The following is a 14905-nucleotide window of genomic DNA, read 5'->3' as shown; positions in this document are numbered from 1 at the left end:
CATCTAAGATTACATCTAGTTTTTTGGTTTGTTTGTTTTTTTTCCATTCATCTTTTTGGAAACCCAATTCCTACATGCCTCAATCAATTAGATACAGTGGGTCTCAAACCTGGCTACAAAATAAAATCCCCTGTGAAGATCTTAAAATAATACTGACGCCTTTGTTTTGCCTCAGAACAATGGAATCTGAACCTCTGAGAAAGTGGTCCCAGCCTCTATTTTTTTAAGCACCCGAGGTGCCTGAAGCGTAATAAGAGCTGAGAACTGATAGCTATGGTTATTGGTTCAGTCCTGGTAGACATATTTACATTTGTAAACCTTTTTCAGACCATAAACATCAGTCTTGTCCTTGGAATATGTATCCTCTAGTGTATTGGGAGGGTAGGAATAAAAGTTACTGGCAAGAGCAAGTACTTTTCTACGTCACGAGGAAAGCATTTATTCCAACATAGGGACCAAAAATGTTATCTTCATAAGAAAGAATACTATCTTAAGGTTGTTTGTAACTTTTTATTTTGGAATAATTTTAGATTAACAGAAAGTTACAGAAATAATACAGAGACATTCTATATCCCCTTCTCAGATTCCCCTAATGTTAACATCTTATTTAATCATAATATGTTTTTTTTTCTTTTTTTAAAAATTTATTTTTTATTGGTGTTCAATTTACTAACATACAGAATAACCCCCAGTGCCCGTCACCCATTCACTCCCACCCCCCGCCCTTCTAATCATAATATGTTTATCAAAACTCCTATCTCAATAATAATGTTTTCATATACTATTAATTAAATTACGATCTTAATCTGGGCTTCCCCAATTTTTCCACTAATGTCCCTTTTCCAATCCAGGCTAGAATCCAGGAAACCATTTTGCATTTCATCAACACATCTTCTTAGTCTCGCCTATGAGTTTCTGTCTTTTCTTGTTTTGTATGACTTTGGCGCTTTTGAAAAGCGCTTGTAAAGTGTTTGATAGAACACTCTCAATGTTTATTTGCTTGAGGTCCCCTCATGACTGGACCAGGGCTATGGATTTGGGAGAAGAAAACCACAGAGGTGAGCTTTCCTCTCACTGCCCCAGATCACAGTGTATATGATAACATGATTTATCACTGGTTATGTTAACTTGATGGCTTGGTTAAGGTGGTGTTGGTTAGGTTTCTCTACCCTGAAGTTATTATTTGTTCCTTCTTGCACTCTGTTCTCTGGAATTAATTGACTCACTAAGTCTAGTTCACACTCAAGAGGCAGAAAATTAACTATATTTGGAAATCTTCCATAAGGACGGTTTGTTCCTTCTCTATCATTTATTTCTTTAGTTGTTTATTTTTATCAGTATGGATTCATCAATATATATATATATTAGTTTTTTTTTTAGTTTGGGGGATTTAATGCTATTATTTATTTTGTTGCTCAGATTGTTTCATTTTGGGTCATTGGTGACACTTTGGAGTTGGCTCCTGTGTCAATTTGACATATTCCATTTTTGTTTGTTTTGCTTGGGCATTTTCTTACTTTCTGGCATTACATGACTTTCTAGACTCATTTTGTATTCCCTATGCTCCAGCCCTACAATCTTCAATTCCCCCAAAAATCTCTGGTTTCTTTTATTGGAATATGGTCTTTAGAAGCCAACATCTGAGTAGTATTGTTATTGTTATTTTGGGAATGTCACAGGGGTGAGGTTTTTTTTGTTTGTCTGTTTGTTTTTGAGTTTTGTGTCCCGCACCGTTCCCCAGCATTCATATCTAAATCCTGCCTATTAAAGAACCATAAAGGTTCTCAGAATCTACATATTAAGGTAAAAATAATTGTAATGATGACACACAAATTCTGTTTATTAAACTGGTATTTGGTACCTGGACATTTTTATGATCTTGGCTTTTTGTTTTCATTATTGGTTTGATAAAGATATCATGACCTGTGTGGGTTTTTTTTGCCAGACACCGTGGATGCTGTCTACTATCTTTATTTGAAAATGATAATCATATAGCTCCAGAAAATATTGTTTATGTGAATGACCTTCTTTAGCCCTTTTAGTGGTTCTCAAAGTTGACAGGCATCATCAAATTTCTGGAGCACCCAGCAGCTGACAGCTGAGATATTTACTCCACCTCTTATATCAACTCTCAAGAGCTCCACATTTTAGTGATTAGGTTTTTAAATCATTTATCCCTTTTTTGTTTGTTTGTTTCAAAAGCCTAAAGTGTTCAACAAACAGCAGCTGTTTCTAGTTAGGGCTTTCATAAGAGGCTTGTCAGATTTAGATATGGGTTAGTTTTAGTCATGGCAGCATTTGCAGCTTACACGCCAACAGGGAGTAGAACTCAATATCAGAAATTGATACTAAATCATGAACATTAAGTCCCACCATAGTAACAACAGAAGGACTTCAGAGAAAAAGGAAACCAAATAAGGGTAAGCCTAGTGCAACCTTCAGGTCCAGAGTAACTGTGCTATCAGAGACCTTCATCATATACCCATAGCAATTTGAAGGTAAGGATGACAGAAAGTAGAAGTGCTTAGTTCTTCCTCTAGAGCCACTGTGCCCATCTCTTTCCCTCTTCCTACTGACACCACATGGAAAACAGATTAAGTGGGAATGTAACATATAAGCTTTTAGGAAAACAAGACGTCCAAAGACAAAACGCCATTCTTCTTGGTGTCTGACAATTAGCAACTGTGATGAAGTGCTTATGTGTCATTCAGTGATCTTTGTTTCAGTTGTTCAGGGAAAGCTGAATTACTATAATGTGATTTGAAATGCCGGTTGAAAGCATTTACATAGATCTGTGTAATTATGAGATGGAGGTGTGTACATCTGCTGATGAAACTCAAAAAAGCCTGCAAACACCCAAACTGTCTTCAAAGAGTGAAGGGACATGCAAAAAGTGCAAAATGTATGAAATAGAACTTAAACCCTCAGTCACTTCCCGGAGAGAACTTCGAACTTGGAAATATAAGACTCTGAAAACACGGAAGAATTTTTTAAAATATCAGATTTTTAATTCAACTTGATCTACAGTCTCTAGGTGCTCTGGAAATCCTTGTCCCCTGAAGGATAAACATGGGCACTTTCTAATTATTTATTGGAATTGCTTCCAGGACTTTATCTATGGTTTTAAAGTCTTTACTGTGGCATGACAAGCAGAAAAGATTACCCCCACACATACACACACACATTTTCTCTCATGAAAGTGATTCATCTTCTCATGCGGAGAAGACAATTAGTGTCATGAAGCATCTTTTAGTCCAGAATCAAAATGCTCTCATTAAAAACAAAACAAGAAGAAGAAAATTTCTAATCTCATTATGCTATTATCAGAAGGAACAATCCATCTCTAGTCCTTTTTTTTTCGACTTTTTTCCAGTTACAGTGAAAAGTTGAGTTTTGCTTTAACAGAATCCTGATAAATGACAATATGAAATAATCAAAATGAAACAGAGGGCCTTGATTACTTTTCATAAGGATTTTCTAGAAGTCTTCCTTACTGAGTTGAATTCCGTAGTGCTCTTGGAATATAATTTGATGTTCCAGATTAGTTGAGATGAATCTTTTCAGGAATATTTTCATTTAAAATATGATCTTAAATCTTTCTAATCTTATGGTTCCTATGTAATCTTCCATTAATGGAGCCATTTATGGAACTGGACTAATTGTAACGCTATGTCAGTTAATCAGAATTTGTTATTTTTCTATTCTGTGCTCTGAAAGATGTAAAATAAATAGAGAGCCAGGTTCCATATTCAAGAATGCTCTAGGTCTAATGAGGATACTAACTGCTTCATAATCAGCACAAAAGAAAAATGGAGTTCATAAGTTACAACAGGATAAAATAGAAAAGAGGAATGAACTTAAATTTAAACTCCATTCTGGCAGAAGGACTAGCAGAAGATTTCTTGAAGGTGAGACTAGGTAGTCGTCAGCACAGCTATTACATTCCTTTTGTCTTCAGAGAAGCACAAGTGTAATCCCCAATGACACCATAAAGGCACAGAACAATCTACTGCAGTAGTCTAAGAATCTGGCATTTAAGGATAGGCATCCCGGAAGACGCCACCAGAATGGCAGCTGTGGAACCCACACTCTGCAAATTAGGAGAAAGCATTAAAATCATATTACTTAAGAGGGCAGGTTGCCAAATACTGGAAGCGTTTTAACAGAAGAGGATTTCTGAAATTAGATCAAGTTACACTAAACACTCTCATTGTTTTCCTTCAGACTCCTAGGGCCATTTCCCAAGAGGTGTAGAATTGTAATTTTGAAAGTTTTCTCTAGATAATTTTGTTGAACCATTACTTAGGGTGAAGCAGGAACTGTTAGGAGCCATAAGAGCCTAGAGGGCACTTGACTCTAATCAGTCCAGCACAACCTTGATAGGTTTAAATATTAGAATGCTGAGTAGCAATCCTTTTTAAAGTAATGGCATTATAGCCTAAAAGTAAGTGTGAACATCAATGAACCCTTTGATTTTAATTCTATTTCCAACTCTAGAGACTTTCTATACTACTAACACTAGAATTGCAGCAGTATCTATTCTAACAAGAACTTTTTCCAACTGTCCTGTTCACTGCTATATATCTCACTAGAGTACTTTTCACCTTTATCATTTTTTAGACATGTTTATTCAGAGACTTTTTTTGAAACAAAAGATGTCTATTATTTATAAAACAGCTAAATTTTAGGCAGATATTTTGACATCAAAATATTTATCTCCTAAAGAAATAAAGGTCCATTTGCTTATATATTTTGGCAAGAAATTGTTTTCTTGGGGCGCCTGGGTGGCTCAGCTAGTTAAGTGTCTGCCTTCAGCTCAGGATCCCAGTACTCTGGGATCTGGCCCCACACTGGGCGCCCCGCTCAGCAGGGAGCCTGCTTCTCCCTCTCCCTCTGCCTCTCCCCCGGCCCCACTTGGGTTCTCGCACACTCTGCTCTCTCAAAGAAATAATTAAATAAATAAAAATTGCTTTCTTTTGAGAATTTAAAAATATTACTTAAGAGAGTTCTATTCTTTTCAAGGATGGGAGTAAGGGCCTGAGTCATTAAGGGTCTGAGTACAAAAAGCTTTGGCTCAAACCTTTGATAATCCTTTCCCATATGCTTTGACTCAAACAACCTAAATCTTGAAAATTTCTGTTTGGCAAAATAAACTACAATTAATAACTGTGCCTTGTTCATGTTTCCATAGATTTCTGGATTACTAGGACACAGTATGAGCTTAGATCTGAATTTCAAAAATTCTATTCAATATTAAGGCCCTAAAACATATTCATGTGTTTTCATTTGAAAATGATTATTATGGCAAACCATTTGGAAAGGACTTTAAAAGCGATACAAGTTTGTTTACTGACAGCTAAGTAGAGTGTGTTAGTATGCATTGTGAGTCCCAAGAGAAAAACAAGTAAATTGCTTGGGAACTCTTTCTTTCAAGGATCATCTCCTGGGATTACTTTTCTGCAAAACATTTTTGGAGAATCATTCTCTTAGATTGTTCTTCCATTTTAAAAGTGCAACTATATTAAACACACATGCATATACTGCAGAAAGTGTCAAGAGCTACATTCAGAAAAAAATAATTGGTTTAGATATTGGAAGTTATAATTTCTTTTTCAAGACTGATAAAATATACATAGTCTTAATACCTTATATTATTCTAGTTTAGCCATTAAAAAATAACCTTTTGTAGGTAAAATCCATTTATTCCTACTAATTCTTAAAATAGGTGTCTCTCAGAAGAGAACAAAATTTTATCTTTCTAAAATGACTGCCCAAAAGCTGCAGGATGGAAAAAAATTATCTCTGACAATCTATTATAGATTTGAGAGTTCATGATCTTTAACATTATAATTTCTCTGTTATCTGAAAATCTAGAAAAAAAATTCCCAGCTCCGGTCATCATTTAAGTATTATCTAACTGTCTTAGACCATTCAAGTTACTATAGAAAATATCATAGACTGGGTGGCTTATAAACGACAGAAATTTATTTCTCCAGTTCTGGAGGCTGAATGTCCACGATCACGGACGGTGCCAGTACAGTCCAGTTATGGTAAAGGCCTGCTTCTGAGTTACATACTACACACTTCCTGCTCTGTTCTGCTTCTGTTCCTGCTAGGAAGGGCAAATAAGCATTCTTGGGCCTTTTTGTATGAGGGTACTAACCTCATTTATGAGTGCTCTAATTACCTCCTAGTTACTTCCCAAAGGCCCCACATGTTAACACCGTCATTGGACGTTAGGATTCCAATATGTGAATTTGGGGAGGACACAATGATTCAGATGATAGCACTGACCATTATCACCATGAATCTGAAGTCCAGAAAGATACTTATGAACTTAGGTATCAATAAATACAGATTACAGGATGGTGGGGTAGTGTTGAAAGGGCAGCATCACCATTTGAGAGCTCATAGTCAGTGTTCATTGCCTCATTCTTGAACATAAATGGTCGATCAAAGAATGCTGGATGTTGGAGTAAAGCCAGAAATATGGAATAGAAAGACTAAGCTAAGTGAAGAAAAAAAAAGGTACTGGAAGGAATCAGAAATAATTTAGGGAACAAAAGAGAACTAAAAAACAGTTAATGATTTCCTTTCAAGTAATTGAAGAAAATATTACTTCCTTATGTTATGAGGAATGCAGAGTCTCCAAGCCTAATTAATAGGTCATAAATCATCGCTTCTCGGCCTTTTGGCTAAGATCAAGTGTAGTATCTGTTCTTATCAGTTTAATAGGTCATAAATCCCTGTTTCTTTGCACTTCTAGTAAGTTTTGGTTGAAAGCAAGTTAAGGTATGTAATACATTGCATTTACTCTAAGGATTGCTTTATTTTTCTGAAGGTTTGTGGGTTTTTTTTTTATGCTGTGATAACAGGCAATTAACTTGACTTAATTCAGTTGTGATATTTGTCTTATGTGCCACATGCAACTATCTAATTCTTGCTTTTTTTCCTTTGCATATTGTGACTTTATAGCTCAGATACCTGAAGCTACCACAGTATCTATCTCTGCTGCCTGGTAAGAAATAGATTAAAAAACGTACGGGGGATAGGGTAAATGGGTGACAGGCACTAAGGAGGACACTTGACGGGATGAGCACTGGGTGTCATACTATATGATGACAAATTGCACTTCAATAAAAAAAATATTTTAAAAAACCCCAAAGATGTGGAAAGTATGTAAAATTCCTTAGACTTTCAGGCATTCTTCAGGCTCCATGGCATCTCTTTTTTCCCCCCCATGGCATCTCTTACATGAGCACATAACTTATCAGCCAGCTAGAAATATGGAGTATCTGTTATCTCAGCTTCTAAAATCTGCCCCCTTACATTAACAGCTCTACTGCCATGAGCCATGAACTGAATCTGCCACCTTCAGCAAGCTGGGGATGAAGAGAACACCCTAAGAGTAGAAGGTCACAAATCAACTTTTTGCCTAATACACAGTAGTTTGCTGATTTTTAAAAGTGAGTAAACACTTCTCATACTGTTGTCTGTCTTTGACCATTTTCCAGTATCCTTCAATGGTCAATTTCAGTATATATATATATATATATATATATATATATATATATGTATTTTTTGGTGTATGCTTTCTCTTTGCAGAAAAGAATCAAGCACCTTTATAAAGCCACCAGAAGTAAGGTCACTTTTTATATTTTTATTTCCCTGGATATTATGGATTTGAGCATCTTGTTTTTATACTGATCTTGTATCTTGTGACCTTTCTAAACATACTTAGGATTTTTACATAGACAAATACATAGCAAAATGGCAGATGTAAATGAAATAAATATAGGTATAACAATATGACTAATAATATTAAATGTGAAGTGCCTAAATATTCTGATCAAAAAAGAGATTGTTCAACTGAATTAAAAAAGGAAAACCCAGCTATATACCATCTATCAAAGATGTACTTCAGATCAAAAATAGTATAGTTTGAAAGTAAAAGGACAAATACCATAAAAGCATGAAGCATAAAAGACCTATATTTGCTATATTAATATAGAAAAATAGACTTCAAGAAAAGGCACATTACTAATGACAAAAAAGGACATTCCATAATGAGATGAGTCAATATAGCCAATGATATAACAATTATACATGCATTACACATCTACCAAAAAGTTCAAAAATAGATCAAACAAAAACTAATGGGATTGAAAAAAGAAAATAAATTGACAACAATCAGTGAAAATTTTAATATTCCTCCCCCAATAACAGACACATCAAGTAGAGAGAAAGCCAAATAGGACATAGATAACTTGAACAATACAATCAATCAAGTTGTCCTAATGCATATCTATCAAACACCCAGTAACAGTAAATTACGTTCCTATTGAAGGACCTATAGAATATTAATCAGTATAGAATAAATGCTAGGCTAGAGAAGTCCCAATAAGTTAAAATGGATTAAATACATTTGCAACATGTTCTGGAAATTAACATAAACTAGGAATCAATAACAAAAGAAACCTAGAGAATCAACAAATATACAGAAAGTTTTTAATAGCAAGAACATTTTCTAAATAGACCAGAGGTCAAAGAAGAAGAATTCACAAGGGAAATTGGAAAATATCTTGAACCATTAAATGAAAATGAAAACACAACATATCAAACTTTCTGAAATCCAGCTAAAGCAGTATTTACAGTGACATTTAAAGCTATCTATGCTTATATTAGAAGACAATAAAAACAAAAACCCAAAGATCTCAGCGTCTACATTAAGAAGGTATAGAAATTCTAAACCTAAAGAGTTTGGTAGAAGAAAGCAAAAGAAGTAATAAACATCATAAAGGAAATCAATGCAATAGAAAGTGGATAAACAGTAGAAGAAATTAATGAAACCAAAGCCAGACACAGAAGACTATATACTATATAATTCCATTTTTTAAAAGATTTTATTTATTTATTTGAGAGAGAGAAAGCAAGCGAGAGAAAGAAAGAATACGAGCCAGGGCAGTGGAAGAGGGAGAAGCAGATTCCTCTGCTGATCAGGAACCCCGACCTGGGGCTCAATCTCAGGACCCTGGGTTCATGACCAGAGCCAAAGGCAGATGCTTAACTGACTGAACCACCCAGGTGCCTCAAATGATTCCATTTTTATGAAATTCTAGAAAAGTCAAAACTATAAGGGCAAAAAGTAGAGCTGTCATCAGAAATTAGCTGAAAGGGACTAAGGTAAATTTTTGGAGGTGATGGAGCAAGGTCAGTTTCATGGGTGTGGCTTGTGCAGTCTCATGCTCATAAGGGCTCTGCTTTTGGTTTCATCCTTGATCTCCTGACCCTGTCAGCATTTTGAAATTTTTAGTATTTGAACAAAGATGGCTATATTTTACACTGGGGCCCACAAATTATGTAGCTGGTCCTAGATAGAACTTCACTTTTGTGGTAAATGCATGGCTGTACACATCTACCAAACTGATCAAACTGTACTCTTAAATGATTATAGGAAGGGGAGATGGGCTAGGGGATTGGGTGACTGGGTGATGGGCACTGAGGAGGGCACTTGATGGGATGAGCACTGGGTGCTATACTATATGTTGGCAAATCAAACTTCAATAAATATATATATATATATATATATATATATATATAAGAAAGGAGCAAAGAACCTCCCCAAAATAATTATAAAATAATATAATTTATTTATATTAGTACATATTTAAAACAGACACATTGTTTTAAATTACAAAACAATATAACAGAATAAAGCTCTAAAATATAAAAAAATAACATATTATTTTGCACATACTATACTAGCAAACATATACATATAAATCTTTAAGACATATTTCCAGCAAGTATGAGCATATGTAATTTCATTCACTGATGAAATAAAGAAGAAGTGCTACTGCCTCTTTGGAAGACTACCTGGAAATACCTATTAACATCAGTAACAGAGGTATTTTGATCCAACAATTCCACTTTTCTGAATCTACTTCATAAAATAAAAGTAATAATTTCCAAATATCTGTATTTAATGATTATTACAGCAGTATTGTTCATAGTAGTCAAGAACTGGTTACAAAGCAAATGCTCATCAATGGAATTACTGGATATATGTCGGCACACTTATGTATAAAATATATTAAGGAAATTAGAAGTGGCATACATTACATGATCTGTAGTGACTTCTATAAAATTTGTTGAGTGAGAAAAGCAAGGTACATAAAATAGTCTGTGAGATCTTTCCATTTCGGTAAAATAAGTATGTACACAATTGAAATCTACATACCTATCTATCTATGCAGGATTAAATTAGTACAGAGAAAACTATGGAAAGACTTAGTTATTAGAATGGAACTGGGAAAGAGATGCATAGGGAAAGGAGAATGTGGCTTTTTACGAAAAGGTCTTCTGAACAATTAATTTTCTTTATCATTGCATCTCTTTATTTGATACATTTTTATAAATCAGTATTTTTAATAATCATCAAAAATCTCTGGCTTTGATGTCAAGGAGACTTAGGTTTGGATCTGCTCTCCACCATGTTCTGGTGTACACATTGTTTCGGTGACCCAATCTCTTTTTATATTCACTCCTTATTTAGCAGATCTGTAGTGAGAATTAAGATAATGTCTACAAGATTCCTGACACTTGGAGCATTTTTAATTATAAGTACAATAAGTATTTATTTTATTCTGATAAATACTTGGTAACGTTCTGAGTACTAGCCCCTTATTAGTGTTCCTGTGTTTTAGATTTATAGAACATTCCAGTACTCAGAAAACTGCTTTGAATATTAGAAATATTTCAAATATATGTTGAAATAAGCACCAACAATTATCTATTGATCAGAATGGTTGATTAACCCAAATTCTCCAGATCAGATTTTAAAGGCTAATCTCAACTTCTGAATTTTTTTTTCCTTAGAGAGAGTGTACACGTACCTGAGTAAGAATGGGGAGGAGGGGGAAGGTCAGAGGGAGAGGGAGAGAGAGAGAATCTTAAGTAGGTTTCACACTCAGCGAGGAGTCCTACTTGGGGCTTGATCTCATGACCCTGAGTTATGACCTGAGCTGAAATCAAGAGACTTATGCTTAATCAAATAAGCCACTCAGGAGCCCCCCAGCTTCTGATTTATTCAAATAATGAATCTTTCTTATTTTTAAGGCATAGCAAAATTAGTACATCAGAGTTAAAATTCAATGATCAAAGGCAAAGCCTTTAGATATTTACATGGAGAAATGAAAATAAGGTTCTATAACAAAAGTTTATTGTATACTTTATTACCCAAATTAGGACACTTTAAAGATTGAAGGTAATTGGGTAGGATGGGAAAAGGGGGATAAGGTGTATGGTTAACTTGACAGCATGTTGGGAGGATAGATGTTTATTCCCAGTGAACTAGAGCCATTGTATTCTTGATTCCACATAGCCCTGCATAAGGCAAAGCTGTAGAGAATAGCTCACCAGGAAACTTTTTTTTAAAAAAAGATTTACTTATTTATTTGAGAGAGAGAGAGACAGGACGTGCGCATACAAGAGGGAGGGGTAGAGGAAGAGGGAGAAAGAATCTCAAGCAGACTCCACGCTGAGCACAGAGCCCAACTTGGAATCAATCTCACAACCCCAAGATCATGACCTGAGCCAAAACTAAGAGTTGGATGCCCAACCAACTGCTCCACCCAGGCGTCCCTCATCTGAAAACTTTTTATTTTTATTTTATTTTTTAATTTATTTATGACAGTCACAGAGAGAGAGAGAGAGAGAGAGAGAAAGAGAGAGAGAGAGAGAGAGAGGCAGAGACACAGGCAGAGAGAGAAGCAGGCTCCATACACCGGGAGCCCGACGTGGGACTCGATCTCAGATCTCCAGGATCCCGCCCTGGGCCAAAGGCAGGCGCTAAACCGCTGGGCCACCCAGGGATCCCCTCATCTGAAAACTTAATTGAGCTGAGGTTTCAAGGATGTGTGTGGAGTGCTTCTCCAGGAGGTTCAGCTTATGACCTGTATTCTAACCAAATTTGAGAGAGCTTAGCTACAGCTGATAAGGACTACCCTCTAGAAGCTGAGTGATTCAAAGACCTACAATCAGGGGAACCCAAGTACAAGAACTTCTCCAGATTATTTGCCCTGGAAAGAGATGCTTGTTTTCTCCATTCTTTTTTTTTTTTTTAAGATTTTATTTATTTATTCATGAGAGACACAGAGAGAGAGGCAGAAACATAGGCAGAGGGAGAAGCAGGCTCCCTGGGAAGCCTGATGCAACACTCGATCCCAGGACCCCAGGATCACGAAGGTAGATGTTCAACCACTGAGCCACCCAAGCATCCCACTTTCTCCATTCTGAGTTTATATGTAAGGATTTTACATGGAATGTCCAAAGATAACTAGGACCTTGGGCTTGATTAGAAAGTCATTGGCAGAGAATGTCACTTTTTTGTGGTTCAGTAGACAATACAGCTCTAGAATTTTATTCAGAGAAGGCAGCAAAGAGAAACAGGTAGATGAAATGAATTTAAGTCTGCATGACTTGCAGGGTATAGGAAAATGGTAGCCTAGAATGGGGACCACAGTAAGAGAACAGAAACTAAAAGATTAACAAACTTGCTGAAAATCTGGGGCAAGAAGCAGTCAGATCCTAGTTAAAAGGCTTCAGCAGAAAGCACAGGCCATCAATAGGAAAAATGGAAATTGATGTTAAACTGGAAAGTCTGTGAGTCAGAGTTTTACTCCCTCCTTCAAGGTCAGATAATCTGAAAGTGGAGATCCAAAGGGATATCTGGCTTTAATTCTGAAGGGCAATAAGGTATGAAGCAAGCTAGTTCTTGACACAGGTCTACACAGTACATGTTCCCAGCTATCTGAAAGCTCAATTTCCTGGCACCCTTTCCTCTTGGAAATTTATAATTCACTAAGTGTTGTATCATTATCAGATTTTGGTGTAGATTTGTAATAATGACATACAGTAGCAAATTCCTGAAATGCATGTCCTATCTGCCCATCTCTGCTCAGGAGAGAGGGCAAATGAACAGGACTGCTGTGTCCTCTGGGATTAGCCTCTTGTTGGCAGACAATCAGAGAGCAGGACTGGGTGCCATCAAGCCCTTTGAAATTTTTGAATAAGAGTCTCATGACTTCTTTCCTCCTTCCAAGTATGTTGCTGAACTCGTTATGGATGGAGATATATTCAAAACCAGATTTAGCTATGCCTGATGGACTTAAGCCAACACTGCTTTTGTCTCATCTACCTGGCAGCCCCAGTTTGGAAGCCCTAGTTTGCATAAGACAAAAAGCTCACTATCTATTAAGGAGCGGACTGTAAGTTTGCTTTCCTGGTTAGACTAGACATTTGCATTGTTTACATGTTGAGGAATGGCAAATCATTCTTAGAACAGAGTTATGAGCAGTTTTGTTCTCTACTGCAGTCATACCATACATTCCCTAATGAGGAAGGGACTTATCATTCAGGAACAACAAACTTAAAATTTGGAACATTACTTGAAATTCTTCAAACTCCATTTCATATTCTTAGTAATTTTTGAATTCTGGCATTCTGGTCATCTCCCAAGAAACCCAACAATAAGTATGGCCTATTTGCTATTTGTTATGATGTAGCTTTTATGTGCTTTTTTCATTTTTTTAAAAAAAATTAGTATCAGTCTTCTGTAAAAAATTTACGACAGAGATAAGCAAAGGAAGTAAAACAAAAACTCACTTGAAGTCCTACGCTAGCGATTTTTAATCCCTTAATTTAGGTGTAGGTCCTTTCAATACTCTTTCTATGCATATACAACTTAACTTTATAAAACTGGGATTATTGTATGCGGCTTTGGAAAATAAAAAGATATATTATTTTTGATAGCAACATACCTTCAATGCTTTTCTTTATCAGTATACATTCTTGGGAATCTTGGCTACAGATGCTGGGTTATACACACATATATACTTTGGCCTACCCTCCAAATTCCATCAAGATGAGAGTGAAGAGATTTTAAAAAGCCATTGGAATCTACAAGAACAAAAAATAACTGCAAAGGAAGTAAAGGCAACAAACATTTGGGAGTTGAAAGCAGATGGGTGAGTAGTAACTGATCAAGCAAATATGAGGAAATGCAATTGTCCACTGGCAATGGAGATCCCAGGTAGGCTCAGGAATTGACACTGCCAGCTACCTTCTAATAGAAGTAAAGATGGAACCATAGCCAGAGACTTGTGCTGGCCTGTTAGAGGCCCTCAATCACTCCCCCTATCTCTTCCCTCCTTGAGATTTGTCCTCTGAAGGGCATAACTGGAAGTTCTCTGCATTAAAGGGATGAGGGACAGATGTCTTTGGGGCATGTTAAGATTCCTGGCTTGTTTTTTATACCAGCACTCAGGTACCTGAGCTTAAACCTTTCAGATAGGAGATTGAAAAACTCTCTCCTAGAGAATCTGACCAGCCTATGAAGAAATATATAACAATATTAACAGCATGGTCATCCGCAAAAAACCAGCCCAGACAGATAGAGCAATAGTTCAGTCATAGTAAGCAAGCTTCATTGACATTCATAGTTCATGATCAGCATGTTTATCATCTACTCTTAAATATGAGCAAACAAGCACCATCCGAGGAAATCCTCTAAACACAAAAGGCAGAAAACAGAAAAAAGGAGGTAACAAAAGAAATAGACTTTGCAGGAAAAGAATACCTTCCTTCAACTTTATCTAGGTATCAAATCTATAGAAAAGCTAAATGAATAGGGCAATGAATATTTTACCATATTTGTGTTCTCTCTCTCAAATGCTGAATCATGAAATCTTGCTCTTAAATAATTCATCATGTATCTCTTGAAAAGAGGGGCTTTCCCTATATAATGTCATTTTCACATGTAAAAATATGACTAGTTTTCTATCATTGATCTTCCACATTGTGTCCGCAAGTGAGTTTTACTGATACTTCTGTTTTATTCCATGAT

The 14905-nt window shown here is 36.0% G+C and overlaps 1 pseudogene; it reads left to right on the top strand.

Annotated features, from left to right (window-relative positions):
- Positions 1–6675: 6675 nt before the first annotated feature.
- Positions 6676–6836, top strand: LOC112670493 (U2 spliceosomal RNA; annotated as a pseudogene).
- Positions 6837–14905: the final 8069 nt, after the last annotated feature.

Source organism: Canis lupus, chromosome 16 (genome assembly GCF_003254725.2).
Source record: "Canis lupus dingo isolate Sandy chromosome 16, ASM325472v2, whole genome shotgun sequence".
NCBI classification, from domain to species: domain Eukaryota; kingdom Metazoa; phylum Chordata; class Mammalia; order Carnivora; family Canidae; genus Canis; species Canis lupus.
The sequence above is the reverse complement of the archived record's forward strand: the minus strand, read 5'-3'. Positions and strand labels throughout refer to the sequence as shown.